This window comes from Chinchilla lanigera, unplaced genomic scaffold (genome assembly GCF_000276665.1).
Source record: "Chinchilla lanigera isolate Chin_1 unplaced genomic scaffold, ChiLan1.0 scaffold00021, whole genome shotgun sequence".
NCBI lineage: Eukaryota > Metazoa > Chordata > Mammalia > Rodentia > Chinchillidae > Chinchilla > Chinchilla lanigera.
In genome coordinates, this window is record NW_004955422.1 from 28341793 (window position 1) to 28347792 (window position 6000).

The 6000-nt window shown below is 39.5% G+C and overlaps 1 protein-coding gene across 1 annotated transcript in view; it reads right to left on the bottom strand.

The window, feature by feature from the left end:
• Positions 1-4702: 4702 nt before the first annotated feature.
• The window catches only part of Mapre1 (microtubule-associated protein, RP/EB family, member 1), a gene marked incomplete in the record, with an annotated part of 12019 nt that continues 10721 nt past the window's right edge, over positions 4703-6000 (bottom strand). Inside the window, 1 exon segment of the mRNA XM_005384860.2 lies at positions 4703-6000.

The following is a 6000-nucleotide window of genomic DNA, read 5'->3' on the forward strand; positions in this document are numbered from 1 at the left end:
TTGAATGCAGAGCCTTCACACTGAGTTATATCCCCAGCCCTCACCTCTTTTATTATTTATTTTGAGAGAAGGTCTCACTATGTTGCCCAGGCTAGGCTCAAACTTGCAATCCTACTGCCTCAGCCTCCTAGAGTGCTGGGATTACAGGCATGTACCACCATGCACATATAAGGTTCAATTTTAAAAACTCATCTCTGTTCCTACCAGGAACTATTAAGAGCCATAAAGCCAGCTTTCCAATTTATCCCAAGGGACTAAATCTTACCTATTAAAAGCATCCCACATCTCATTCCAACAAAACCAAAACTAAAGTCATCAGAAGATAGAATACTCTCTCCCCTCTGCCTTGTATCTGTGGCCAGCCACCCAGCCTTACCAACAATTCACACAGATGACATAAAAACACTGAAACAAAATCAGGAAAAGTAAAAAAAATGTTTTCCCTTGCAGTGCTAGGGATTGAGCCCAAGGCCTCAGGTGTGCTAGACAAGCTCTCTACCATGAAGCTACAACCCAGACTTTTGGGAGAAATTTATAAAAAGCAAATAAGCCAAGATATTTTATAGAACTTCAAACTACTGATAGATCATTTTGTGATTGTATCTCTTGATGCTATTTACAGTTCTAGGCTTTAGTGGATAACCTGGTTTGCTTTCAAATGGTTACAGGACAAAGAACTGCCTTTCTCCATACTCAGAAACACTTATATAAAGCCTAGTTCCCTTTTACATTCAGGACATGACAGCTGCCAACACAGTAAGTCCCCAACTTATGAGTTCCATTCTGGGGCATCATTCATATGGATTCCTCTGTAAGTCCAACGAAGTAAGTCTTACACTGTATTTTCACTTTTGTTCCCATGGTCATTGCTTTGTGCTTCCTAGCAGTCCCTTCCACATCACCAGTCTTCCTCTTGCCTCCAGACATCCTGGGCTGGTTGAGCACTGTACTACCCGCACTGTACAGGAAACACACAACACCACAACTGTAACCATGGCCAGGAGACACGTGAGCTACTTTCACAATTTGTTTGCATCTACAAATGCTTGTAATGCAAAGTCCATTCGTATCTGTGAAAGTTCACAACTCAAATGTTCATAAATCAGGAATTACTGTATAAAAAAAGTGAGGGTGCCAGTCGTGGTGATCCACACCTGTAATCCTAGCACTAAGGAGACTGAGACAGGAGGGTAGTCATAAATTTGAGGCCAGCCTGGACTACAGAGTAAGTGCAGGCCAGCCTAAACTACATAGCAAGACCTTGTCTCAAAAAAGAAAAAAAATAGAGTGAGGGTTAAACTTTATGAAATTAAAGATGCAAGGTTCTAGATTTAGAAAACCTAGCAATCTGGCTCTAAGACCAGACTTGCTCACCTAGATAACCAAATTAATGAACTATACAACTGTAACAGCAACAGAAAGTTTCTGCACTCTAAGGAGTAAGGTAACTGCTTTTCCAATTCAGACTAAGCTGAAGAGGAAATAGACTATCACAAATTATAGATAGGGGGCTGGGGATTTAGCTCAGCAGCACAGCGCCTGCCTGGCAAGCGCAAAGTCATGAGTTCGATTCCTAGTACCAGAAATAAATAAATACATAAATAAACAAATTATAGCTAGGTAACAATCTGGCTAAAGTCATCCAGGTTAAGGGCATTAACTACAGTCAAGTTCAACACAGAAGTACAGAATCCCTCCTTTAACCTTTATAGAGCTCTGCCTACTCAAGTTATATCCTAACTTTTGAAAACTGAGAAAAAAAACAAATGTCATGAGGGCACGAAATAAATATGAATTCATCCAGCTTTGAAATTGCATAAATTGAACATGTGAATTCAAAGTATGACATATTGTTAACAGCAGTAGTGCCAGGCCATAAAAATGGTCATTCCAGGACACTGATCACAGATAAGGCTTGGCTATGTCCAAAGCAATTACAGTATTTCCCCTGCTGATTACAGTCAGTTTTGGGTCACCCACATGCCAACAAGCTAATCTGACCAGGCTGATCAGGTTTAAAGCCTAGGTTTTACAGTATCTGTGGACTAAGCAAATTACAAACCATGGCAGACATCATCAAAGGACCTTCTCATACTAAATCTTATAGAATCCTTAATAAAAAACTCACTGAAGAGTCACTCTGATTGATTCTTAACAGTAGCAAAAGAAAACTGTTTCCTTTTCACAACGATATTATATGCTAGGAAGTAATCTGTGAAGAAAGTACCATTTCTTTCTATCAATGAATCTGAGTCTCTGCATCTTCATTAAAAAAAAAAAACAAAACCACAGTGGCTGGGCATGGTGGCGCATGCCTGTAATCCTAACACTTGGGTGGCTGAGGCAAGACTGCTGTGAATTAGCCTGGGCTATATAGTGAGTTCAAGGCCAGCCTGAACTACAGAGCAATACCTTGTCTCACAAAAACTAAAAAATTATAATGATGAAAATAGAATAAAATGAAAATGGTGAAATGTGTCTTGATATCAATCCCACTTGGGGAAAAAGAGGATGAAAACCTTAACCTGTAGAAACAAGTTTGACTCACCAATACCACCAAGCTGAAAGAGAAATTAAAAAGAAAACTTGTTACTTATTTTACAAAATACCCAAAGCCTATTTTAAGAAATCCTCGTTTCAGGATACAAAAACCTTGTCCTAAACTTTTTCTAGTTCTCAGCAAAAACTTCAGGATGGAAAAACTTCAGCTAACATCACAGTTCCTTTTCTCATCCCTTAGTTTATGCTGATCCCAACAAGCACCCAGTGAGGGCATCATTTCACCCAACACCCTTCTTTTGCAGGAAAAAAACAACTTAAAACCCACTTAAAGTGTACACCTATAATCCCACCTGACTTAAAACCCACTTAAAGTGTACACCTATAATCCCAGCACTCAGAAGGCTGAGTCAGAAGGGTTGCCACCAGTTGCAGGCCAGCCTGGGTTACACAGTAAATTCAAGACCAGCCTGAACTACATAACGAGATCGTCTCAAACAAAAAATCTGATAAAAGCAGGACTCAAATCTGATGCTCCCTGTCAAAATTAAGACCTTTTTTTCTTCTTTTTTGAGACAGGGTCTCCCTACGTAGTTCAGGCTGGCCATGAGCTCACTTTGTAGACCAGGCTGGTTTTGAACTCGCAATCATCAGGCTCCTGAGTGCTGGGATTATAGGCATGCGCCACCACACCCGGCAGAATTACAATTTAAAATGATAAGCTGAGTTAGAATTGCAAGCCAAGCGTAGTGGCACTCACCTGTAATCCCAACACTCAGGAGGTTGAGGCAGGAGGATCTCTGTGAGTTTGAGGCCAGCCAGGACTAAAGTGAGTTCAAAACCAGCCTGAACTACATAGTAAGACCCTGTCTCAAAAAAATAAATAAATCTACTTGAAATTGCAGGTATCTGTGTAGGGCCCAAATAGTGCACAGGTATGATATGTACATATTAGAATACAGATTTCTCATCTCTCAACTCAGAATTTCTGGGGATGGGCTTTAAGAAAATGTTATGCTCAACCAGTTCCCAGGTAACTGTGAAAAAATCATCTGCTTGAGTTTACCATCCTGAAGAATGAATCCTAAATCGAACTCCAAGTAGGGCACCTATTTGTTTATCCTTTGTACAACAGAGCTTGTCAATCAAACCAGCCTATTCAAACTGACAGCACCAGTGATCTAACCTGAAGTAGTCACATCAAGATTTCATGTGCCTCATTAGACATGGTGACGCATACCTATAATCCCAGCACTTGAGCCTGAGGCATGAAGATCATCATGAGTTCTAGCCTAGCCTAAGCTACATAATCCAAGGCCAGTCTGAACTACCATAAGAAGACCCTATCTCAAAAAAAAGAGAGAAAAAGAAAAAGGAAGAAAAAAAATTTATGTGTCTCACCCTAAAGTGCCAGGTCAATGGGCTTAAGTCACAAGTATAAACAGTAACAGCTTTACTCCTTACTAAGTTAGTTCTCAGGTGACAACACCCAACAGTGTTTTCACAAACTTCATGTACTCCTGGAGGTATCTTCTTGCAGATTACAAACACATTTGGTGTCAACTTTCTTCTGAAGGTGTGTACCATTTCAAGGAAGGCATCATCATACCATTAACTTCTAGAGAAAGTAATGTGGATGCATCCCTAGTCAGAATTATCATCAAGCTGGGTTTCCAGATAATCCATAACTGCAGTAAGTATTCTAAGGATCATATAAATATATACCCTCATCCATTTCACTTTATTTTGTACTGAAAATGGCAACAAGTTGCACTGTAAACCCATTTCTAAAGACAAGGAATTTTATAAAGGAGGAAAGAGTGAAACTGTGTTAAATGCCTTTGAAACATGCCTAAATATATATATGATATACATTATTCATTCCCCATAATCCTCTGCCAAGCGCTTTCTTGCTATATTTCTCAGGAGGACACAGCCTAAGGTTCACAGCAGCTAGGTCAAGCTTTGAACTTCTGAAAGGAAAAACCTCTCTCAGTAAAGAGAATGTAAAACAGCAGGAGACTGGGAAAGGCAACATGAATGAAGAAAAAAGGAAGCTTGCTTAGAAATAAGCACATTTGACAAAAACAGTGAGGGATTTAAAAAGATTAGCCCTAATTTAAGAAAAAAGCACAGGTACTGTATTGCTAAAAACCTCAAAACTTCTTTATACCCAGAGCAAAACAAATTTCAGAAGACATAACACTCTTGAAATACAGAATTTTATTTAGAAACTGTTTAAAGTAGAAAAAAACCCTGTCAAGAAAGACCAAGTGGAAAATGGTTTCCCAATAAAATGGAATTTTAGGACAACAACAAAAGTCTAAAAGGCCACAAAAGAGAAATAGCACCACTGTTATTTGAACAATGGCTAGTTACTGGCATTTTTTGGCATTGTTAATCACTGAATCTGGGTTTTCCTCTGAATTCCACACAGAGCATGCGCTACACAACAATTTTATCATAAAATACCTGTTTTCTACACACATTTTAGGACAAGCTACCACCAGAAACAAATCAATACAATCACATCAGGGGCTCAACAATCTCAGTAGTGGGTAACATATATTTTGCAGTATTCTGCCAAACAAAGAGACTGAATAGGCCATGGACAAAAAGCAAATGAGGGAGAGTTAAGGAATGAAATATTTTAAATATTAATAATTAATTCAGGCATGGTACTGGATTTTCTGCAAAAGAAAATTAACATTTAGTTACACACTAGTGAATTTTATCTCCAAAGAGATTAGTGCACTGGCAAAGTATTCAGGTAAGAGTGGAGAGCTGTGGACAGCAGATACCAAGACACCCCAGCCTTGTCGATCCCAAGGTAACGATGGCCTTCACCGGTCACGCCCTTTGCCAGAGGTCCAGCAAGAACTTGCAGCAAGATCACCTGCCCGCTGCATTTGCAATGCTAAGCAGCAAACTTAGGAGTCAGAGGGAAGTCCCAGTGGGCAAGGGGAGTAGAGAAGAGGAACATGTTAACTGTAAACTTAAAGACAACACAACAGGACACACTCCCATCCAATCGCAGAGATGTGGGCAAGTTCCCAGTAGTTGTTTAGATTGTACAACTGGACACACCTCATTTCCCCAAAACAATACACAGAAATTTTAAGGATAACCAAAAAATTATCAGAGAAATGCTCAATAAAAATCGAGCTGTTCACCTCAAACATCTTAGGGCTAAATACCTTCCATTCATCTAAGCAACCATGCCGCTTGCATTTAGCAGGGATGCAGATGGTCAATGACACCAAATGGCTTTACAAAGCAATTTCTTAAACTTTCCTTGTGGGCCAAAGCCTTGGCATGTGAGGAATCAATCAAACAGCCCTGCAAGGCCTGTAACAGCAGGTTCTGAAGGTTCCAAGGTCTGCCCTTTCCTTCCCAGGCACAACGTCAGACACATAAAATCTTCTGTCTCATTACATTTTATATTTTGACATATGGAAGCATATTTTAAATACTCTTAAGGCATTTATTTATTTATTTATT